At 39.0% G+C, this 25,696-nt stretch overlaps 2 protein-coding genes across 2 annotated transcripts in view; one reads left to right on the top strand and one right to left on the bottom strand.

The window, feature by feature from the left end:
• The window catches only part of GNAZ (G protein subunit alpha z), a 75,782-nt gene extending 58,902 nt beyond the window's left edge, over positions 1-16,880 (bottom strand). Inside the window, exon 1 of the mRNA XM_033001443.2 lies at positions 16,277-16,880. The gene's annotated coding sequence lies outside the window, so the exon portion shown is untranslated. The remainder of the gene's footprint in view (positions 1-16,276) is intronic.
• The window catches only part of RSPH14 (radial spoke head 14 homolog), a 105,272-nt gene that overhangs the window by 69,327 nt on the left and 10,249 nt on the right, over positions 1-25,696 (top strand). The gene's annotated exons all lie outside the window — the stretch shown is intronic.

Genomic DNA, 25,696 nt, shown 5'->3' on the forward strand with positions numbered 1-25,696 from the left:
AAGCATTGCCACATCTTGAGAACACCTTCCCCCCACCCCTCCCTTCTTCCCGGGCTCAGTACTGCTCCCGATATCTCTACCTCCTCCCCCAGTGGCGCAGGGGCAGGGAATGGGGGGTGCAGTCAGCGCTGCCACTTTCTTCATCTTCGGTGAGGGGAGTGTCCGGAACTTGTTCCTCCTGCTCCATCGTGGTCCCCCTCTCACAGGAGACAGTCCTCCACAAACTTTCTCCGACATGAGTTCCTCCCATGGGCTGCAGCATTCCCCACACTGCTCCGTCATGTGTCACTAACTTTCTCCAACTGGATTCCCTCCCACGACTGCAGCCCTTCCCGAGCTGCTCCGGCGTGGGACTCCCCCGCATGCTGCAATCCTCCCAGCACTGAATTACAGCAGCGGGGCTACCTTTTCCCATGAGACCCCGGCCTTCTTCGGGCACAGAACCTTGATCATGCAAGCAGGAGCCACAGGCCATAAATCAATGTCTGCTCCACCGTAGATCTTCATGGGTGGCAGGGGGGGGGCCGCCCTGCCGTCTTACCACAGGATACAGGGGGGTCTCTGCTCCGGCACACCTCCCCCCTCCTTTCTTCCTCCGTTCCTCCACTGACCTTGGTGTTCATGCAGCTGCAGCAACTCCTCCTCCCAAGTCCGACTGCCCGTCACCACGTCCCTTCTTAAATACGTTATCGCAGAGGCGCAGCCGATTGGCTCAATTTCCCAAACAGAAGTGGAGCTGACATGGAGCTGGGGGAGCTTCGAGAAGCTTCTCACAGGGGGCCAGCCTGATAGCCCCCTCCCCTGCCACCAAAAAACTCCACCACTCACTCAACCCAGGACAGTAGCATATAAACTTGATCCAAGTTTTAGTGATTTCTTATAAACCAAGCATTCAATCCCTGCTTTTATAAAGATAGATTTTGATCGTTAGTTAGTGGCATTGAAGTTTGCATCAGCTCAGCCAAGATTCAGATCAGAGTAATTTATTAGTTATTTTTTCTTTTAACTATGCACACCCCATTTACTTCAGGAAGTTAGATACATAAATCCTTTAAAGTATAAAGCATTAATACCTAAATATTTGGTAGATGTTTCAATCACGACCTTTTTAGCAACATTCACGAACTAGCATGAAACACTGAGAAGCGTCAACACAACAAGTACATAACACTGATTCTTGAATAGCGCCAAAAATACAACAGTTCTATTCTGAGTTGTGTTGCTGAAAATCCAGAGTAGCGTCAGTGACTGCATATGGAATTGCCTGTTCTTCATAGTGATTTAACTAAGAACGGAATCTGCCACAGCAGCCATTTTAGAGGTGACTTTTAGACTTCCATAAAGAGTGAAATATTGCGAGAATATTACAGTGGGTCTAACAGTGGGTGTGCAGAAAATCCTGGCTGCTAGACAAGGGTGAGGAAAAATAACACACATAGCATCTGCTTTAGGGACATGCAAACATCAAACTCATTTAAAAATTTGTAATAGAGCAACAAACAAAATGCAGTACCCACTCAGGGCTTTGTAAGCACCTCGGGTGATGACAGTAGTGTAGGTTATGTCTTCATTGGAGTTGCTGTTTAGCTTTTATCATCGGTGTTACCATAGTTCTTATGTGGGTGATTCATGAGCTAAGATTCACCATACCACAGGGCTGCTGTTTCATGGGTCTTACAGAACTTAAGGAGATTACTTTATTACATTTTAAAAAAACCTAGTAAACATTAGGTTCAGTCATGAATATAGTGGCAAATTTCCTGTCATTCATTCAACCTTATTGCACACAATACCTTATGAAAGCATAAGGAAATTTTGGTAGTTATCATAGCAAAAGAAAGTTAAAGAGGTATTTGAAACAGGATAACAACGTAGCCTTGTAAAAGGAAGTTTCCCTTCCTGTGCATAACAGACCATATAACAGAGGAAAAACATTCTTGGTTTAGACTGTTCCTGTGACAGGTACAAGCTAATAAGAAGTAAAAATCAGAATCTCTGTAGTAAGAACCCAAGAGCCTGCATACAGATAACAGTGTCCTGAAGAGAAGTTTGTTTAATGTGATAGGGAAAAACAGCCAGTGAAGATTCAAAGATTGAAGCTTAAAGCCAAGCAAAAGGCAAGGAGAAGGTGCTCCAGTAAATGGGAACCATGGAAACAATAGACGAGTTTTATCTGTGATGATGGATAAGAAAGCAACTTGGAAACGCTATACAGAAATAAATCACAGTAGTTCTGCTTGTGTGTTTTAAGGGAAAAAAACAGAGTAGAAGCAAAAATTAATACAAAGAATGAGAGAGTAAAGCCACAGAAGCTAGATAAGATTTCTGTGGTAAACTGAAAGGGTATATAAACACAGGAACTGAGAAACTTCTGTATCCATGAAAAGAAGAGGGATGAGATAGCACTAGAGGAAGGAAAGACAAGCTGACAAGAACAGATGAGCACATCTTACTATATCAAACTGGCAGAAATCTATATGGAGAATGAAAAAGGCCAGTGGGAAAGGATTGACTCAGAAGCTGTAAAGATGGGTCTGCACATATAGAATTTAATTACACTAGGGTGAAAGAAAAGAGAAAAAAAAAATTATGAGAGAATAAATCCATGGTGGAATAAGTCATCTGGGTCATCGTATTTGCACCAGAATTGTTTTGCTAGAGAAAAGACATTGTTGAGAGTGAATCAGGGCTAGAAGTTGGCAAGACAGACTTTGCAATGAGAGGCAGAGCAAAAGGTTTTGGAAGGAGGAAAGCAAAACACAGGAAACTGTTTCAGTACTTTCAGTAGAAGTAATTAACACTGAATTCACAGAAAGGCTGAGCGAGAGCACGGACTGGCGATGTGACAGTTAAAGTTAGGAACTAAGCAACAGAGAATGAGTAATGTTTCACAGAGAACAAATCAAAAGAGCCTTGGTGAAAGGAAAAACAGAAAGACATAAGTTGAATGAGTATGCAGGAGCAGCAAGTTATCAACAGGAGATAAAAATCAAAAAAAGAATATAGGAGACTTGTGTGAAGAGAGAACAGCATAAGGGACTTCAGAGACAGTAGCTCAAACAAAGCACGAAAGGGAAGAGCAACATGGTGCAGGAAGAGCATCAAAGAGCTGGTCAAAATGGAAAAGAATAGGAGGGAAAAGCAGGACTGTGAAAGGATAAAGCAAATAATTCTCATGATTGTCTAATTTAGGGAAGGACAAAGAAAACCTGACAGACCTGCTGAAGTTATCAGCCTCACAACAAGACATAAATGCGGATTAAAATGCTGTTCCTAATACAACAAAGAAAGAAAGGAATAAAGAGTGTGAATGTCTGCATAAGAGGCAGAGATCTATTATCAGAGATGAATTTGGTAGGTAGGGTAGAAAGCAATTTCCAACCTCGGGCCACATATGAAATTATTTATATGAACTATGTCAGTAAGTATCTACATCAGAACTGTGGATTTCCTAGGCTCCATCTTAACAAATTAAACATGATTTTATCCACAGGAGGGGAGATGAAGAGTGGAAGAAGTATTAGAGCACAGCCCAGGACAAAAAAAAAAAATCCCAAGAGGCTAAACAGAATCCACAGTGTTCTCTAAAGTGTGACTCATGGGAGAGGACTTGTATGCTACCAAGCACAGATTACAGCTGCAGCCTACGCCTGGTCTCATTCTGCTTCCTTTTTAAATTCAGAAGCTCTGACAGTCTTACAATCTTGCTGCATGCAAGATCTTCAGCAGGAGCCATTGTCGTAGTTACTCTCTAATTCAAAGGATGTTTTTGTTTGTTTGGGGTTTTTTCTTTTAAATAAGCTGAATATGAAGGAAGTTATCCATGTTCTGGTTTTGATATGAAATTGCTTTGGGCCCAATCCAGAAAACAGATATACTTCTACTTCACAAAACATAACTCCGCAACCAGAAACATTTAGTCACAGCATTGTACAATGGCTAATTAGCTCCTTGTTTCAAAAGCTAATTAACACATTTTTACAACTTTTGCCATCTAGATGTAAGGTTTTTTCACTCACACTAAAGCAAAAAGGCCTTGGTATCTTCATGCACTGACTTCTTTAGCTACCATTTTCACACACCCCCCCCAAAAAACCAAACAAACAAAAAACAACACAACAAAAAACCCCACAAATTGCTGCTACCATAAAGAACCTACCACCCTCTTCAAGGTTTACTAGCTACTAGAATTTCTCTTCAGTCTCTCCTTTCCAATTCCCTCTCTCTGGAGGGATAATCACACCTTCCTCACACCCCAGCTGCAGTTACTGCAGTTACACACCCACCACCACAAGCCAGAGGGATCTGAGTCGCTTCATGCAGGCTCCTAACTAGGGATTATGAGAATCTTTTTATGTTGAACATATATTGAACATTAGAGAACAATAGAGTGGTTAAAGTCCTTTCATCAGACTTTAAAAATGTCTTTTAATAAGCAAGTTGGTCATGGATGAAGTGAGAGCAGGTTTAACTATTTGAAGAGATTGAAGGCCTAATTTTTCCAGATAATGCAGTTAGAGCAGATGCAAGCATGTCTAGCAATATTCTTTATGTATTTTTCACCACTCATGCTCTGGAGAGTTTAAATTTCTTAAATAATGTTAGGTTTTTCCCTCTTGCTCATCCTTGGTTTTCTACTGAGATCAAGAACATTTTTACTTGGCACTAAATGAGACTGCAGTATGAGCTAGAGGAACTTAAGTAGTTGTGTTGAAATGGCAACCTATGATAAGTGACACTTTAGGGTGAGAATATTCATAGTTCTTCCTCAGCAGAATAAATACCACTGTCATTGTTTAAAGGAAAAATAAGAATAAAAAACTCCCAAACCCTGTAAAGTGCTACAGTTGTGATCCTCTTCTCATATAAAAGGAGGTGTTTTAGTTGAGTTCAGTGGATTTTGAGATGAGCCTGTACCTGGTTTTGAAGAGGATGAAAATAAACATAATGTATTTTAAAACACTGCAAGCAGGATACCCAACTGCCAGCAACATAGACAGTTTTACTGATGAAAATGTAGTATTTAGTGCATGATTCATACTCTCCTTGTATATGAATATCTACAGCTGAAAACTTTTGTAAGAATAGATATGGAATTGAGTAGTCTACCTTTCAGCTCCCCATTTTTATATGATCTCAGGAATACTGTATTACTAGTAGATCCTGAAGCATGATCAGTACCATTGTGGTTTAAGATTAATTTCTCCCCTATATGTTCCAGGCCTGGCTTCTGTTGGTAGTTCATAGGTCTAGTCAATCTTAAAAGAACAGAAGTCAAATTTGACCACATCATTTTGAGTCTTACTATGACAAAACCTAGTCAGGGTGGCTTCACATATTCACAGGGCTATACAGATTTTGTCGGTATCATGGATCACCTTCATAATATTCTAAGAATAGTTTTAACTATAGCAAAAATAAAACAGTAGGTATTGTATATTGTTTAATACTCAATATTTTACAAATGCACAGGTAACAAAATGAGCTGCTAAATATAAGTCCATCTTTTGAGGAAGCTTGCATGGATTTTTAATCTGGGTATTTAGAGGAACATAGGAATACCGTGATTTAGATTTGGCTGGGCAAAGTTGTTATTTTTCAGCCTCCAGAAAGTTCATAAATAGTTACTTTTCCCCAAACTTGAAACATATAAATGATAGATGGATTTATTTTTGTTATTAGGGATAAACCAAAATTCAATCACATTTTTTCTTGATCTTTTATTATTTTTCAACTGTGCACTGTGACCTGTACTACTACTAATAATATTAGCAGTTGTAGCTCCAAATTTTGTAACACACACTGATGATTCTTTTGGTGTCCTATTAACACTGCAAGTACTTTTGTGTGTATACATGTGCATGTGAAGAGCAAGGGAGAGGAGGGTAATTACTACTCCTATTTATGTTGTACGTAAGGACATTTTCAGCATTCAGATTTTTTCCCTGTTTACAAATTTTTTATTCCCTATAGTCCTACAAACTCCCTAGTTGTGCAACCACACTATGACAGCATTTTTACTAGTTCTTTAGATCTTAAATTCTGTCTGCAAATAATCTGCCTCACCTGTTGTACAAGTTCTCCTGTGCTGAGGTCAGAAAAGTTTCCCTTTTATATCACATATCAACTAGAATTGTCTCCTTTAAGGTATCTAATTAATTAGCTCACCATTTTGTGACCCTTATTGTTTCACTCATTTTGTTTGAGGTAGGGTCTTGAGTCAAATATTGAAAACTGATAGGTTGATTTATGATGCTACATACATGATCTACTGCTACTGTCAATAGTAATAAAACCAAATTTTGCGGGTTTTTCTGCATGAGGCAGTCCTAACAGCTTGAGTGAGACTTTCACAAACCAGACAAATGTATGACAATAACCACACAGTACAGGTTTAACAGCAGCATTTTAAATGGTTGCTCTTTTGTTCTTTTTACTCTCAGTGACAAGTCTTCTTGACTCAAATAGCTGTGGCACTAAAATTATCGTAAAGCTGAAAGGTGCTAATCGAGCTTTTAGTTTATTCATTATTCAGCAATGGATCCTTAGTTATTCATTTCTCATATTGCCAGAAAAAAATACTTATGGTAACACCATATCCTATTATTAAGATAGTACATAAAGCTGAAATTTTACCACTGATAAGAACCACAGATTCCTAGTTAGCATTCTGTATTTCACTCACATGAGATACGCAGGAAAAAAGCTGATGTCTTACTGTTTTATTTAATTTTGCTCAATAAAAATCTGCTGTTGATACTGTTGTAAAAACAATTATGAGAAACAGGCACAGATATGGGATAAGAAATAATATATACACTAGAGTTACTTATCCATACCGCAGTGGAAAGGTCATACACAAATTTCTCAGCAAGGCGTAGTAAGTCAAAACAGTACAAAAGGTATTGCAGCTGTATGGATTCCAGCTTCCAAATTCACCCTAAACTCACAAAGTAGATTTACCAACCTTATCTTGAGAACTTTGTTAAAAGAGTATGAGGACACCTCTGAGACCACGCAGATTATTCAGCTAGCAGGGGTGAGGTGGGGGGTTCTGTATTTTCAGCAATCTATTCTCAGGTATCACTGGTTAAGTATCATACCATTTCTTACCTGATAACTACTTGTAGCCTTGCAGGATAATTGTGCCTAAAAGCTATGTTTTGTCGTGTTTTGGTTCATTTACAGCATACCTCATGACTTTTAAATTGAGGTATTCAAGTCAGTATTGCAACTAAGAAAAAATGACAAGGGTACTACCACCTAACACTGTCTGTAACTTTTAAACAGCTTTTGTATCTTCATTGTTGCAAGACTGAAAAATTCCCTACCAGATGCACCTTAGTAGTAAGTGAGTATCTCATTATCTATTATCAAGTCAAAAACCTACAGACACACCAGAAAACAAAGCACATAAAATTTCTTACCTCCCAACTCTATGAAAACACCTGGTAAGGTGTCTTCTCACATCTGCCAAAAGCACAAATGAAGGCAATAGTTAAAGAGCTCACAGCTGACTTAGCTTTCAGCCCAACCCACCTTAAACCAATGTGAATTTTGTTTCAATTTCTTCCAGCTGGCAGTAATCCCATTAAGATGCAATGCCACTGACATACACACTTACTAGCCAGTCTTCTCCTCCCAAAGTATATTTTGCACCAAATAACGTCAGGAGGAACAAAGCAAGCAGTTCATGGCATTTCTTTGCCCACTGAAGACTCTGTGCATTAGGGAAACATCCAGTAAAAGTTTGCAATGTTTTGCTCTTTTAGAGACACAGGAATGGCATAGAAATAGCAAAACAAGACAGTAGATTGTCATCATAATACTGATTGTGTCTCTGTGGCTATTCTGAGACCTTTTTTTTTCCCCAGTTTTTAAGGAGGTGGTACAATTTTTGTTTGTATTTCAGATTCTTGTGTCTGTCATTAAGTAGTGTAAATGGCTGCCCTATACAAAAATAATTTTAACTGTCCCTTTTCATCTTTTGTGTTGGTTGCAGGAGGGAGATCATCCCTAAGGGTGATATTTCTCAAGGCTTTTGTAAAAGGTAAAAGGAAGAGCCACCTCCTAGAAATTTCGCACACCTTCATTATTTTCTGAAATCTTTTAATCTTGACCTTCTACTGTTTATATTCTGTTGATCTCCATTTGCCTCTGGCCAATCCTAATACAAGATGAAGAAATTATTTGTAGTGAAAAATAGTATTTCATGTGGATTTTATATCTCGATAACTCTGAAAAAATATATCCTTTTAAATTACATCTTAGCAAATATGGAATCTGTAATTAATGATTCTGATAAAACAGATGCAGACATCAAGTAAACAATGATATTGATGAGCTCTTAATGTAACTGCATCAAATATAAATCTTCCTCACAACATAGGTAAAGACAGATAATAAACAACATGTCTAAGAAAAATTCCATTTGCACATCATATCTCATAGGTGAATAAGAGCAGTGCTGCACAGAGTGACAGTATTCCATCTGGCCTCCTTTAAAAAAATGTTTACAAGTACTTTATTATTTTCTTGAATTGACTTGTTTGTGTAAACTTTCAATGAGTTCTTTAAAAAATTCTTGACAGATAAATAATTAAAACATGAAGTATCCAAAATTAAAAGTTACAGTCGTATAGATAAGCTTTGATTAATCACAGACTACCTACATTTGGAGAAATGCAACACCAAGAATAAGATACAAAGATATCTAAATACTGTCTTTTGTCAAAACAATAATATATTCAAAATTCTCTCTGCTAACACTTTCATGTTTTACCATAAAGTAGATGAAACCAGGTTAATTCCTGGGGACTATGCACATATATCATTTACTCTGACATGTAGAAACCAAATACAAACATAGACAAAGGAAGTTCAAATTTTATTTTAAAAAATACTTTTTGAAATAATTAAGGTATTTTCCTAGTAATATTCTATAATATTTTGCTGCTCATATAAGGTGGTACACTTTTAATACCATTGTTACTAGTTGTGATCAAAAGACAGTGTTATTCAATAATAATTTTACAGTGAGAAGAAGGAAAGTATGTCAATTCTTTCACTCACAAGTTATTTTTATTGAGGAATAACAAGTCACACAATCAGCAGGAGTTCCTACATTCTTTCAGGATTTTAACAAAATTTAGCCTTTCTTCATTCTGACAAACTTAGCACTTGTCTTCAGTCAGCTCATTTGGATAATCCTATTCAGAATAATGTAGGGAGGCATCTCTAGCCCAATAAAAACTCTTCAGTTCAGACTTAGAGGCTGAGTGTGGAGTGGGAACTCTGTTGGTTTTCATGGACAATGACCTGTGCTTTCCCATTAATGAAAAATATTAAGAATAATATTATTAGTAGAATTACTCATGGAGGTAAGAAGGAAGGTAATTGTCCTGCTCACTGAGAAGTTCTCCCATCATTTCTTAATTAAGTTCACAGTATTTAAAGGTACTCCCAGAGTTCTATATGACTGTGTGGCCAACTTTCCCTTTAAAGCATACTTTTGCTATAATATGTATCACTCATTTCTTTCAGATCAATTCTTACAAAAGTTATCCTGCCTATATAATTTCCAGATCAGGATATTGTAGTATTTTCCACTTGGGGTCCATTGCTTTCCAGTATCAGAAGACACAACTAGAAAAGAAACATGAATTGATCAAAAATACAGAGAAACTCAGACACTCCTCGTCTTGATCTGAATAGGGGATCTGAAGTTTATCATCTGAATAGGAAGAAATAGTTTTTCATGATCCAGCCTTCATTGTAGAGCCAGGTTGGAGCTGCCTAAATCTCATCATGAGTTAGAACAATTTCCAGGTATGACCCAAGAGGCCACAGTATCAGTGGCTGTTGTTGGTTTCCTTGACTGCAGAAGTGGGAAAAAGGGTAGAGTTGCTAGGCCAACTACACAAAAAGGAGAGAGGCTTCTCTCGTCACAGACCAGGGTAATATCCTCTGTAAACATTTAATTTTAGTTTATAACCCACTTGCACTGGTAGAGAACGGGACTATAACAGAACCAATAATTCAGATCTTTGTTTATGTGGTAAGTTATTACTTTATCATCGGTTTAATTTCTATTACATAAAATTGTGCTGTTTGGGACTGCTGTGTACAATCAGTTCTCTCAGGGAAAATGGAGAATTGTAATTTGCAGTGTTAAAAGTCACAGATTCCTACCTCTTGTTGATGCTGATACTTGATATTTTCATTTGTTTACACCGCTATATATTTACGTGACCTGTGATATAATAAGATGCACTGATGTGCATGTCAGCCTAAAATCTTGCCACATTTAAACCAACAACTGCTAATGCCTTGCATTAATACATTGTTGAAATTAGTAGCCAAGATTTGTTCCTGTAACTCAGAAAAACTGCATCAGGTCTTCAGTATTCTATTTCTTTTTGTGAGCACACTTGCAAAAAGTAAACTTGACACACCTATGTAATTACAGTCATGAGGCAAAGTTCAGCTTTGCTTTTGGGAACGTTCACTGTGGGAAACATGATCAAAGGACTTATGTGCATCTAGTCAGGGAACATAAATAATATGATAATAGAACAATTGTTCAAATTTGAAGTAGGCTAGCCTTAGAATTTTAAATACCAACATAAATGTCACTGAATTACAAATTAAGGTAAATTTATCTGTTCATGGGCATAAATGGATTGAAAAAGAGGCTAAAAACAGATCTCTGAAATGACTGATTAAGGTGAGATTCTACCATTACTGAGCAATACAAAATGAAAGCTCAATAGGTTCATAGCAATTGTAAGAATATATAAATATCTGCCCATTACAAAATGGCTTCTATTATAGCACCCTGACTCTGCCAAATGTAAAAGGCCAGGCACAGAAAGGCATTTTGAGAGAAAATCCTCCTTCCAAGACCCGGTTGCAACAAAGATATTTTATGGGACTCTATTAACTCGGCAGCAGTACAGTGAGATGCTCCAGTGCAACTGTGTTTATTCTGGTATATTTTAGTTTAGAATGGATTTGGTTAGCATCATATGCGTTAATTTACTGATGAGGTTTAATGCTTCAAATGATAGAAAAAGCTTTTCTGTAGTATTGGTTTGAATCCTCTCCCATAGCATAAACACTAGGGAAGGTCAAAAGCTAATATCCTGGATTTTTCTTTCCTCATAAGACATCCAAACTGAAAAAAGCACTCTAATTCACATATAGGTATGAACGGATATTATATATCTCAATGAAATAATGTTTTGTTAATACATTTCAAATATTTGGATTATATAACTTGGGCTGGTAAATATTCAGAACTTTTAAAAATAACTTTTTTCAAAAAAAGTTTAAAAAGAAACTTTTTCATTTTAAAAAAACAACCTAATAACTCAAAATGTATTATTTTCAAAAAGATGTTCCCTTAGATGATATATAAGTATCCTTTTGAATCACATATATTTCTCTTTTAAAGGGAGAAGTAAAATTACCAAGTGCATACCCCATCTAAACAGCCCCCGCAGCAATGTGGTTTTGTTACTATGCCATTGACACTTTCACCTGAATTGATTACAGTTCAGTTGAATTGTGTTTTTTACTTCCACAGCACAACTGGGTCAGCTGTATTTGTGCATCAACACTTGATATGCTAGCTGTATTTGCATTAATGCGTTTTGTGAAGGTAAAGGTAGTTATTCCACATTGTCTTAATAAGGTTTGAAAATATAGAAAGCAGGCACACAAAATAGGGGTAGAAACACACTGGGAATGTATGTTAGAATTCTGCCTGAAGTACTAGGAAAAACTGGATAAAAGACTTGGATTGCTTGCACTGTTTTTTACAACAATACAATAGTATTATTAAGATACAGTTAGAAGAAGAAACCAGCATGCTTAGCCTAGTTACTATCAAAGAAAACAGGGTTGGTCGGTAGGGAGTAGCAACCATATTATTAGTTACAAATATTTATAGTGAACCATGAAAATATCTTCATAATTAACTAGTTAAGGTTGGTTAAACATTACAATATAGACAGTGAGATTCATCTGTCCAGATTTAGCACATGCATGTAGGTGGCTACCTGTGAGTTAGTCACTCAGTGCTTCCTTTGTAGGCAGTGGAGAGAGAGTCATGTCCTGAGGTCAGCTCATCTCAGACTTAAGATAGTGGTCAAAAACTGGTCTGATTATTTGCATTGTAGGAATCTCTTTTTCTCTCCATCAACTATAAGGGAAGCCTTAATAAATACTCCATATGTACCTGTCCATGTTACAGGTATCTAAAAGTGATGAGAATAATTCCTCCCAGCTGCCAAATCCAGGGGATTACTAGTTAACAAATCCACTGTAAAAATATCAGATTAACAAGTTTAGTTCCTGATAAATTATTATTCACTTTCTAGTCATCATCATTCATGTATGTGGGCAAAATAAGTACTTAGAATTTTAATTCATTTTTTCAGATTTGCCTCTGTATGTTTTTCTAGTGACCAACATGATCACTGGTAATTTCACGGGCTATTTCTGTTACACAGAATTGTCTGGAAATGTTATCACACTTGTCTTTTTGATGTGATGATTTAGCAATCCAAAGGAGAAACAGCCCTCTGGTATAAGGGGCTTAAAGAGAAAACAAGGGCAGAAGAAAATAGGATTTGTTGGGTAAAACTGTTCTCTAACAATACATTGGATGTCCAGTATTAAATAGTAAAATTGGATTCTGGGAAGACCTGCGTTTCTGCTCAACCATAGATAATACTCTGAGCTACAGGAGTTAAAAAAAAAAAACAAAACAACAACAACAAAAAACACATGAAAAGCTGTTGCCTTCTGAAATTTTGCCATTTGTTTTGTTAGGTGTGATTTTAAATATATTTAATAGTAACAAATGCTTGAAGTCTAGGTAATATAGAAATAATGGCCCACATCACTAATCTGTTCCTTCTATCCTACTTCACCAATGGCCTTCAGTATTAGTGAAAAGCAACTGTTGAGAAAGAAGAGTATTTTCTCTGTATCTTTCCTTTCAAGGGTTAAATTCTGTCCCCAATTACACTTGCATAAAGCTAAAAGAACTTAAAATGATAGTATGTATCAACTACAGATGTAATAACAGAATAAATAAAAGCTGAATTTAGCCCTTCTCTGTCATGTTGTGTATTCCACATACCTTAAATTGCTGGGGGACTTTGAGAAGAGAATCAATTTTAGTTGCTTTGAATCAGTCTAGTTTTTCCCTTTTGTGATTATTCTTTCATCAATATGGTAGTTGAAATTTGAACTTCTTAATCGCCACTCTTGGATTCTGGAAAGTTTCGTAAAAATGTGAACTTTGAATATAACATACAAAGTATAAGTCAGATTCTCCTCTCAAGTAAACCAAAGGGAATCTGCTGTAACTGCTAATATATGTGGATTTATTCTGGATGCTTTGGGGATCACAAGGAACAAAATTTAGCCTTCTTTTTTCATAAAAATAGGACAATTTTTCTCACCAAGTATAAACAGTACAATTGTATCTAAGTATAACAATATTTTTATTTTGAAAGGCTTTTTAAAAGTTCTCTTAGATAAAAGAATATAGTTAATTGCTTGTGTAGTAAGCTGTTCCTGCTGAAGGTGTGTAATGTCAACCTTAGCATTTATGGGACTAACACTACAATTTTCTCAGTAAAAAGAATATTATTAAAATCACTGATAATTCACAAATTAGAGTTTGTGATGCAAGTAGAGAGTTACTGAATTTGTCATTGAGACTGTGACCTCACTGAAATCAGCTATAAAACTGTTCAACATTGTTGTTCCTAGAGGGCATGGGAGAACCTGATCAGTGAAACTATGTGTGCTCGAACTATGCATGCTCGTATTGAGCCTGGGCTCTCTCCCACTGCAATTAGTGACAAAACTTGCAAGGACTCCTGGGAAAGCAGGACCGAAACTTTACACAGCAATAGTCAGATTCAACTCTCATTTTCAGTTACATAAATCTGGAGAATCTCTCCTAAAATAAGTTAAATTACTGTGGTTTAACCCAAAGGAATTGAGAGTATTTTTCTTTTGGGCGGGGGAAGAAAAAAATATCATTCCCTTATATTGCCTCACCACTGCATATCAAACAAGACTCTATCTGCTGTCAAAATCCTTATCTGCTTAAGATGGAGAGGAAGAGCTGACTTCAATGTTTAAGGATTTAAGCTTTTATTGTCTACTGAATTTTCTGTTATCCTTATCCCTCTACTTATCCCCTTCCCCACCGCTTAGCAGGTAGATGCCTTAAGAAGAAGGGACAAATTTCTGTTTTCTGGTTTTGTCTAGGTTTCTTAAAATGTACATACCTTATTCCATCAGTGTGGAATCTGAACTGAAACAACCAGAACACTTTCACTACAGTCCTTCGGAACTACCTGGCTGGTTATTTTTAGATTATCATAGTTAAATTCAAAGCCAAGGCCTGTAGCTGAAACACTGAGCTGTGCTGGAGGCTTACTAAATTCAAGGTAATACCTCCAGAAGTCATTCAACTCTGTTCACCAGTGGTCAATGAAGTGACAAGCACAGAATCCTCAGATAGAGGTGTAGCATTCTTTAGGTAGTGCACAGAATTTATTCATCTCTGTAAGGTCCATTGTCAGAATGAAATCTCCATGGTCTTACACAGAATTAATCTGCTTTTCTTTCCTTATAAGCATGCATATGCACAGAGAAGTGGGATTCTTCTTTGAAAATGCAAGTCAGTGCTTTGGTAACAGGAGATATCATGAGATTTTCTCCTAAATATGCCATATAACTATGATGTTTTATTTTGACTGCACCCATCACTGGCTTCTTGAAGACTGGAACTTCATTCTTCTAAACACATAGGCTTATCCTGTATTAATGTCCTCTATCCAAGGGCAGGGATCTGTGCTTTTTGCATGATAGCTTCCAACCAAATGATTTGATGGAGACAGCCTAGTTCATGGCAAAAAGCTCTCTGTTCTGCAGAGCTGTATCTCTTCAGGTAGCAGATATGTGCCCTGTTGAAGAAAAGCGATTATTTCTGCCTACAGAAGCACCTAAGCTATCAGCCCAGACTTCAGATGTCTATATTCATAAAATCAGAAACAATTACACCTAAAGAATTACAAAATACACACTTATATGTACTCCTTTGTGATCAACAAGTAGATGTTCACAGTACCGTGTTTTCCTACCTGACCTGCTGTTGTAACCTTTGTAGATGAAATTTTGATGGCCACCTGAAGGGTGTGACCCACAATGGCGCGAAATATGGAGCCAAATAAAAAGCAAATTGTGGGTGTAAGAGTACCAGTAAATGGATATAAAGAAATGCTGAAGGGAAAGCTGGTGAATTTTTCTCAAATCTTGCACAGGAAAATGTGGTTGAGATATGTTAGTAGCCTCCAGAATCAACACTGCAGGAACATACATTAAACAGCGTCTACAGTGAAACAGACAAAACCAGATCAGATCAGTACTATTAGCAGAACTTAAACTGACATATATTTGTCTGTAGCTCTCTCAGCTAACGTTGAGAGATTGGGGCTTTTGTGTATGAACTACTCACCCACAGTGCAAATGCAAAGATTCCAAAAAACTTGTGGTTCACAACTGCAGATGAGAGCTGTCCACAGGTGCAGATTAATCGAACAAAACCTCCCCCTTCCTTCCCATGCATGGGCACACACCAAGAGGTAGAGCATCCAAGCTCTGCAGAGCCACACATCCTTAGATGAGCAGATGTGACTGTTGCAGGTGGGATTCATTACAGAAATTCAGCGGCTAGGAGTCTTTTCTGATGGAACGTTAGCCAGTCTGCATTACCATGGGAGGAGGTGCTCCATAGCGTGGAGGTTCTTCTCCCAACAAGCAGAATCTAATGGATTATCTTTCTGAGTCATTAAGGGAACACAATGGATCTTAGTAAGGCTCAGGTATTGGATATTAATGGGTTACGATCCAGGCTAGGAAAGGGAGATGACTTAATTTTATGAAAAAGGGATCAAACTGAAGCAGCAGCTGATAGAAGGCCAGTATCCCCCGAGAAGGTCATTTTCACAGTATCAGCAGCCTGCCTCCCCCCTACTATTTTTCCTTTACACACAGTGAAATATTTCTACCTCACAGTGACATTCATCTTTTCTTTCATCCTGCAAAAGCATAGCTTATTGTTTCAAAATGACATCTTTCTCATCTTGCTTTAGAAGTCCCTTTTTATTCTGGAAATGCATGGATTGGGAGATGTTCATCGCTAAACTGATTTAAGAGAGAAAGACATGCAGAATATTTCACTCACCTCTTCAGCACCAGTCAGGCAGGCAGCCTCCACCTCCTCAATCCATCAGTCCAAACGCTCGCATCCACTGACGCTTCTCCTCTCTGCTTTGGCCCTTTTTCACATCAGCATCTACGCTTTGCAGCGAGCAGACACACCACGCCTGCAGACACTAGCCCCGCAGCCCGAGCGGGAGAAAAAACCTGCCCTTCTTCATTTTGTCCCTAGAAAACCAAACTGGGTTTCAACCGGGATTTTTTAAAGGCGGTAACGGCACCGCTTGTCCGGTGGCCCCCGCGGGAGCCAGGGAGGTGCTCCGCGATGTCGCCGGGAAGCCGGGGCAGGGGGAGCGCGGGGCTGGCTCTGGAGGAGGAGGCGGAGGCTGCCGGCCCGTTTCCAAGCCAACGGCGGGGGGTTCCGCGGGCGGGGGCGGCACCGGGGCCGGCGGCGGCTCCCGCGGGGGGCGGCCGGGCCCTGCAGCCCCGGGCCCGCAGCCGCGCAGCCCCCGCCCCGGCTCACGGAAGCTCCATGGCGCGGAGGGAGCTCGATGCTGACGAGCGGGGTTGTGGTTTGATTTTTTTCTTTGCCTCGCCTGGTACGCGGCACCGCGCTCCCGCGTTACATAATGTGCCGGCACACACGCGTTCCGCTCCCGCGTACCGCAGGCTTTGCCGATCCGCACAAATGCTTTTGGCTTCTTGGATTGCCTTAGCGGTCCCATGGTCTCTGCAGTAGTGCAGTTTGTGGTTCTGTCAGGATTAGGATTTTTATGATTAATTTTGCAATGCGTATTTTAGGGGGCTGGTGAAGTAGAGCGAACGAGTCACATACATGTTAGAGTGATGCAATCAGGGGTAAAGGGAGAAAAAAGAGTTTATTTAGTCACATGGAATTCATCTACTGTTTGCATTCCACTTTTTCCATCACTCAGTTGCTCTTGGTACTGGGCATATATTTTCCTCTGCTTTTCCCTTTCTGCCTTTCTCCTTTCCTGTCTGTTGTATTTGCATATGTTTCATTTACTACAGCTTCTTTTTAAGCAATGATAATTTTCTTTTTGTCTCAGTAATGGATTTGCCCTATTTATATTTTACATTTTTTCTCAAGTCTTTTTCCTTTGGCCATACTAGAGTACTAGTCACGTTGTCGAATCTGCAGCCCTGATCAAATAGCTATGATTTCTCCCTACACTGCTAATTTTATAAACATAATTTGTTACTGACAGACTTCTGCTGGAGACAGCAACAGAGACTTTCAGACATAGGTGGAATGCAGGCATTGTTTCCCACAATAAGGCTAACATAACACAGTGCAGAAGGCATCTGATTCCTGTAAATAATATCACTTCCACTACTGATACTATCAGCAAAGCCATAGCATCAATGAATTATAATAATTAAATATTTTAGTGTAAAACACAATGTAGCAACATTATTTTTCTTGCACAGAAATAAGAGCCAAGAATCAGTATACCGTGTGAGGGAAATTTTCCTTTATGTAATGAATCTTGGGTCTTGTTCACACTAGAAGAGTTTGCCAGTACATCTAGACTGGCAAAGTTGTTCTGGTAAACTCCAAGCATTTAAAAAAAAAAATTTATATACATAACCTTTGTTGTTCTCCCAGCAAAATTATAATAGTCAAGTTCTACATTTCCCATGCTTTAATTACAAAAATACAATCTCTACAGTTTCATTTTGAAATTTTAGTTTTCAATATATATGCACATATGTCTTTTGGCGCATTTATATGATCAGGTAGTGGTCAGTTTTAAAATGCTATTAGTGTTTTGTTTTTCAGATGTACTCTTTAGTTGCAATTACATAAATCCCTGATATAGTTATGTTGGCAGGGGAATAGAATAAAAAATCGTATCTGTGGTAACCGAGTAGTCTAGATAATAGGATAAAAGAACAATAACAAGGTGTACAGGTTTAATCTGCTATTCCGTGAAGAACAAGTAGTTACTATAGAAACTGTCACATTACATGTATCTTCAGTATAGTGCTTTATATGTGAGAAAAAGCATCTTCCACACATTAACCAACTTTGGCAGAAATAACAGCATCAACTACCATCATCCTGGGCAGGAAGATCATTGTTCACATGCTCTCTATAGTCTTCATCACTTCTAAGTATTTTCAATTGCTATAACAAAATGCCTCTCTCTTACAGTTTTGAGGGAGGCACCTAACTGTAGATCAGATTTTGTCAGTGAAGGAATTACGAGTATGCTGCACATGAGTAATGGAATAGGTCTTTCTCTGAGAAGTTTAGGTATTATTATATCAACACCACAGTATGGGAGCTTGCTGTTGATTGATGGCAGAGTTAAAGCCCAACTCATCTGAAAAATAAATCAGCAGATATGTCTAAGTTTTCTTCAGTCTCACCTTGTTCTGCATACAGAAATTCTCAGTTAGGGCCTTTCAGCATGCACTGATTGTACTACCTGTAGCTAAGCTCCCACAGGAATTAAAAGAGAAATATATGTCTCAAAATAGCATGCCCAGGTGATTAAATGCCATAGTCAAATAGCATATAAAAATAGTTCTTCCACTCAGTACTCTAAATGTTGTTCTCTGTATGTGGATAGATTGAAAACACACAAATACGTATTGAAAGTGAATAGTTTGCATTTTTTTTTTTTTTGCCTGGAAATAGTAAACAGAAATTTAAAAGAACTGTGATGATCTGGCTGGATTCCAGCTCCCTCTTCCATGTCTGGCAGATGATTTTTTTTCCCATATCAGAGCAGGTTCTAATTTGGAGGGAGTAGCATTGACTGTTGAGGTGTAACATCTAATACGCAGCTTACTGCACCCTTAACTGCACAAGTTTCACTCAACTTGCCAGTGTTATTCATTGACCAAAAGCCAAACAGCCCGGTCTGTTTACTGATGCTTTCTGTTTGGGATCAATCAAAACAGATGCATTCATACATGTTTAGTTTGAAGACAATAGTGCTGAAACAGAAATGTGCTCTCAAGTGGAAAATCCCATAGGGAGTTTACTAATCAATTACCCTTTATTATACCATGACAACATCAAAATATTTACATGCACACATGCAATGTTCTTGGTGAATGTACATCTCCAAATGATAGAGGGTAAATTGAGAGGCCACATCTGGTCTGTAATAAAAATATAATAAAGACATTTTGTATTTCATTCACTTTTCTACCAAACACCCTCTTTTTAGCAAGCAATTGTAGATCTGGGTTAGATATTTATAGACGGGTCTGTGATCCTCTTTGAGCATGAAGAAGTGAACAGAACATTTAGAGAAGAATAAAAAGGCTGTATTTCTATTTTTAACCATTTTTCTCACGTGGAAAAGTTTAAAATAGCATAAAGTACAGATGACTGGGATCTGATATTTATAACTATCTGGTGTATTGTTGCTTTGTACCAGTGACTGTGAGATGGTGGGGGAAAAAATTCATGACTGCACCTTCCAGCAGGTGGTATCAGCCTGACCTCATTTGGCTTTATCATTTAGGATGAAAATTCGCTTCCTACCAAGATTATATCCTTTTATCTTCTTCTCACAGACTTCAAGTAACTGAGGGTTTCAGTTAATATCAACTGTTTACTCTTCCTATGAGGTCAAATCATGGGAGACGTTTCAGAATGTGAACCCAGATAATGAGTTACAGCTAATACCACAATCAACTAAAGAGAGGGACTCCTCTAGTTTTTCAACAGACAAAAATTTTGAAAATAAAAAATCAAACCCTAAAAATCTTAAGTGCCTTACATACCTTCCTTCATGATTTTATTATGTACTTACTGTATTTTCAGCTCACAGTCATTGTCTCAACTGCTGAGTCAGCAGTTGCCACTGAAGCCAAGTTTAGAAAAACAAGTATTACATCCAGCAGCTGGTGGACAGCTGCTGGGAGACTCACCCAAAGCCCTGGAAGACATGCTGGCTTTCCTGTGCAGTTACCTTTACATAATAGTCCTCACGTATCCAAAGCTTTGTGATGAATGCATGGACCCCAACTCCTTCAGAGCCTCCATGGGTAGAAAACTACAAACAGAAATAACCATGAAATAAGATAAGGAAATATAGTTCTTTGTAAAGGACCCATTATTCAAGGCTGCATTATTATGTTTTTAAAACAGGCCAGGAATTTTGTGAAACCAAAGTTTTTAAAACAAAAAGTACCAGTTTCAGATCTCCTAGTAAAGTGGGCTGAGCAACAGACTCTTTGTAACTATTGGGATGCCCCCTTCCCTCCTGCAGTCTTCCTGCCTGAAGGTTTTCCACTTTTTAAAAATGATTAAATATTCATTGAAGCAGTGAGTTGAAAGCAGATCTATCCCGCTTGAGGATAGAGGTGGGCATTTAGGTTTTGTTTAATTTTTACAATAACAAAAAGAATAAATTTATTATTTTCAAATACATTTTTTGTCACTGATGTTCTTGCGAGCTGAAGAAGTGCCAGATTGGGGCCTCAAAAAAATGAGTATGTTTTAATAGGAACTTAGAATCATGGAATGCTTGGATTGGAAGAGACCTTAAAGATCATCTAGTTCCCACCTCCTGCCACAGGCAGGGACATCTCCCACCAGCCCAGGGTGCTCCCAGCCCCGTCCAACCTGGCCTTGAACCCTTCCAGGGAGGGGGCAGCCACAGCTGCTCTGGGCACCCTGGGCCAGCGCCTCACAGGAAAGAGTTTCATCATCATATCCAATTTAAATATAAATCTACCCTCTTTTAGTTTATAAACTGTTACCCCTCATTCTATCCCTACACCCCCTGACCAAGAGTCCCTCCCCACCTTTCCTGTCCCCCCTTTAAGCCCTGGGAGGCCGATCTAAGGTCTCCCCAGAGCCTTCTCTTCTCCAGGCTGAACCCCCCCAACTCTCTCAGCCTGGCCTCCTAAGGGAGGGGCTCCATCTCCCCCCAGCATCTTCATGGCCTCCTCTGGCCCCGCTCGAGCAGCTCTGTGTCCTTCTGCTGTTGGGGGCCCCAGAGCTGGACCCAGCACTGCAGGGGGGTCTCCCCAGAGCGGAGCAGAGGGGGAGAATCCCCTCCCTCGACCTGCTGCCCCCCTGCTCTGGATGCAGCCCAGGACACGGGTGGCTTTCTGGGCTGTGAGCACACATTGCTGGCTCACAGGCAGTTTCCATCCACTAACCCCCCCAAGTCCTTCTCCGCAGGGCTGCTCTCCATCCACTCCTCACCCAGCCTGGATTTGGGCTTGGGATCGCCCCGACCCCTGTGAAGGACTTGGCCTTGTTGAACTTCATCAGGTTTGCATGGTCCCACCTCTCCAGCCTGTCCAGTTCCCTCTGGGTGACATCCCTGCCCTCCTGCGTGTCGACTGCACCACACCAGTTGCTCTTCCCTTATTCACCAATGTAACCCCATCGTAGGTGGCCACCAAATTCATCAGTCACAATTTGCCCTTAGTGAAGCCATGCTGGCTGTCACCAATCACCTCCTTATTTTCCATGTGCCCTAGCATAGTTTCCAGGAGGATTCGCTCCATGATCGTGCTGGGCACAGAGGTGAGACTGACTGGCTTGTAGTTCCCCAGGTCTTCTTTATTCTCCTTTTTAAAAAATGGGGGTTATGTTTCCCCTTTTCCAGTCAGCAGAAAGTTCACTGGACTGCCACGACTTCTCAGAGATGATGGATAGTGGCTCAGCCACTTCATCCACTGGTTCCCTCAGGACCTGCAGATGCATCTCATTCAGGTCCTATGGACTTGTCACCTTCAGGTTCCTTAGATGGTCTCAAACCTGATCTTCTTCTACCATGGGTGGTTCTTCCTTCTCCCAGTCCCCACCTTTGCCTTCTGCATCTTGGGTGGTGTGGCTGGAGCCCTTGCCAGTGAAGACTGAGGCACAAAAATTCACTGAGTACCTCAGCCTTCTCCATATCCCAGGTGACCAAATGCCCCTTTTCCTTCTAGAGAGGGCCCACATTTTCTGTAGTCTTTCTTTTGTCACCGATGTACTTATAAAACTTTTCTTGTTGTCTTTGATGTCCCTGGCCAGATTTAATTCGATCAGGGCTTTTGCCTTCCTAACCTGATCGCTGGCTACCTTGACATTTTCTCTGTATTCCTCCCATGCTTCCTTGCTTCCACCCTCTGTAGGCTTCCTTTTTGTGTTTGAGCTTGTCCCAGAGCAACTTGTTCATCCATGCAGCCTCCTGGTGTTCTAACCTGACTTCCTCTTCACCGGGATGCATCACTCCTGAGCTTGAAGAAGGTGATTATTGAATATTAACCAGCTTCTTGGTTTCCTCTGCCCTCCAGAGCTTAATCCCATGTTACACTGCCCAGCAGATCCCTGAAGAGGCCAAAGTCAGCTCTCCTGAAGTCCAGGGTAGCGAGCTTGCTTTGGGCTCTCCTCACTGCCCTAAGGATTTTGAACTCTACCAGTTCATGGTCATTGAAGCCAAGGCTGCTCTTGAGCTTCACACTCCCCACCAGCCCCTCTTTGCTGGTGAGAATAAGGTTCAGTGTAGCACCTCACCTACTTGGCTCCTCTATCATTAGACAAAATGTTCTATCACATAGAAAAAAAATGTTATAACTGGATTTCACATTTCCTTGTATCCTTTACATATGATAATTCCACTTCATGTAGGAAACGAGATATAGCTACAATTTCAGCAGGCACTATTATTCATCCCTTTTATTACCTCATTGTGTCTGATTAACAGGAATAAGAACTAGGTAGCTTTAAAAAGAAGAAAGAAATTTTGTTTGAAGAAACAAATTCTGGGAAGCTATGGAAAAAGAGCTGGGAACATTCAGGTAGCTTTGCTATGGGGACTTCAGATGCCAGAGCAGTTCTGTAAAAATTTGGAATACTGCATTTCAAGTCAGGTAATTAGTTTAGTTAATTGTATACCTATTCCATGTCAGGCCTGTGGCTAATTTTGTATCTACATAAACAATGAAGATACTACATACATAAATCTACCAACTGGTGATCATTTATGACATACAAAGTAGACACACAGAGTGGTAGCTTTACCCAGTTGTAACTGACCACTGCCTCTTTTGTGAAGCATTTTTAGATAGAGGGGTGAAAAATTGTATGGAAGACTGTTTGGTCTATGACTACATTAGTGGTAAACTAACAGAAAATTGCATAAATGTGACTGCTGGTTTTTGTGATTTCCCACTCATTTAAAAGCTTCTGCTCTGTCAATGGCATGCACAAGATCCAGCCAAATAACAAATGGAAGTGACTTAGGAAGCAGTTCAGCCTCCAGACATGTCTCCAAGACCCTTTTCAATTTCCAAGGGTATCCCATCTGACCTCCAGCAGCACCCTAGAAATGCCTAAGTGCCCTGTAGGTCTTAAGTCATACCTGACAGTCCCAAGCAATACCCCATATACTAAAATGACATTAGAAACTTATGTTTAGGCATAAGAATCACTTTCTTACTGACTGGGTGATAGAATCAATGAAATGGGCGAAGCACATTATGCTAACTTTACCTAACAAATTAACTGATTAAATTGACAAACACTTAATCAAATCTTTCAATTAATGTAGTTTTCAGACTTACTTATAACACTGTTATTTTTAAAAGCACATTAAAATTGCAGTAATTTCTATCAGCTGACGAAATAGTTTCTGTTATCTGTTATAATTATCACAAATATGAATCTCTGTTTAACAGTGTTTTGAATACTCTGTATATAATTTTCTTAAAGCTAAGCACATTAGTAGCACAGTTGAAGTGCCTATGTTTAATCTGGCATCTTTACAGAAACTAGACCTAATATTTATGTCCGGGTTAAGTAACAGGTTCATTTCACTGCTGTTGTGGCTTGAGTCCTACTGCACTAGGTGTTTTCCAAATAAATGATAAAAAAGCTCTTTTTGCAAGAACACCTTAATTCATTCACTTAGAGAGCCTCATTCAGGAATGCATCTCTAGTCAGAAAATATATATACTGTTAAGACATGTGCCTATTTGTGATAGACTCCTTCCAGCCTATGTCTGTGATTTACAGCTCACTGGAGGAATAAGATTCTCAACCCAAGAGTAACATTTACTGGGGTGGCACTTCAAAAGACAAATCATCCTCAAAGCAGCCCACACCTTGGCAGTCTTGTATTCAATTAAGATTCAGGAATTTTTCTCTGCTGGAAATAAAATATAGACTAAAACATACTGGAAAGCACTGTTGTAGAACCTCATTCAGAAGAGAATTTAATTTTCATTGAGTACTATAAGTAGTTTTCGTTAAGAACATGGCTTCCCATGGAAAACGTGGAATCTACAAAGTAGCAGGTCTGAGTGGGAAGTGGAGAATCAGTCTGCCTTTCCATACAGCTCCACTCATGTCGTGCAGCCATCTGGACCTGTGGTTCTAATCAAGATGTGTTTCTTCTACTCTCATTTCAAACTAAATTGCCAAGCCAGATAATCTGAAGCAGAAAAAGATTTCACCCACCTATTGTACTGTGTTCTTCTTTTGCTAGAGGTTTTATCAGTTCTAACCATTCAATTGTGCACATCTTGGCACCACTGTAAGCACTGTAAATTGTAGGATAAAATTGGCTTCCTGCAGCTTTGCCAGCATGCTAGATCAGCAGATATATGCAGTGGATTTGTCAACACCACAATTTCTCCAATTTCTTCTTTGAAATTTCTATCAGCTCATTTTTTTAAAGTAGCAAAAAAATAACTCTCCCTCCTTTCTAACAGTAAGGAAAATGTAAAAAAGAAGTGCTTATACGATGAGACTGAGTTAATGTTCCCTTTAACCTCCTCCTCCTGTTGTCTTCTACCACTATTTGCAGTCTTTTAGTCTGTTCAATTTTCAGTCTGTGCAATGATTCATACGTTCAAAGCAAGTTTATGTTAATTTTCAGGATAAAATTCCTCAGCCTCTGAAACATAATTAATTCTAGATATTTTGTTCCCTTAAGCCTCTCATTTTTATTTATTGTTTGACAGTAATATAATTGAATCTATGTAAGAAACTCTCTATTTCATATACCTCTGTTTCTGAGATTAAGATCCAGTTATACTATAGAAATTCAGAGAATATTTTCACCATCTTAATTATATATCTCTCCTAAGGAACAAAACTGAAAAAATGACTGCTCTTTTACACTGGAGCACATGTGAGGTTAACTCAGCAATTGCAAAAGGTGAATGTTAAAGATAACCAAAATGTGATAATGTCCATTTTGCTATGTAATACCATTTTGTAATGCAGAATTCCAGTTGCACGGATAGAGCTTCCAGATATAGAAAGTGAAGATATTTAACAAAGTCATTTCTTAACCTTCATTTGTATTGCTTTAATTTTTTGGCCTTCTGCCCCAAAAGAGGAAAATGGTTTTTTAAAAATCTATTTGCTCAGCAGATGTTCTGAAAACCGAAAACCTGCAACTGAGCATTTGTCTCGTATTAAGGGTTTATAAGGCCGTTGGACTTACAGGTT

The sequence above is a fragment of the Tyto alba genome, unplaced genomic scaffold (genome assembly GCF_018691265.1).
Source record: "Tyto alba isolate M040663 unplaced genomic scaffold, T.alba_DEE_v4.0 Super-Scaffold_44, whole genome shotgun sequence".
In the NCBI taxonomy this organism is placed as follows: domain Eukaryota; kingdom Metazoa; phylum Chordata; class Aves; order Strigiformes; family Tytonidae; genus Tyto; species Tyto alba.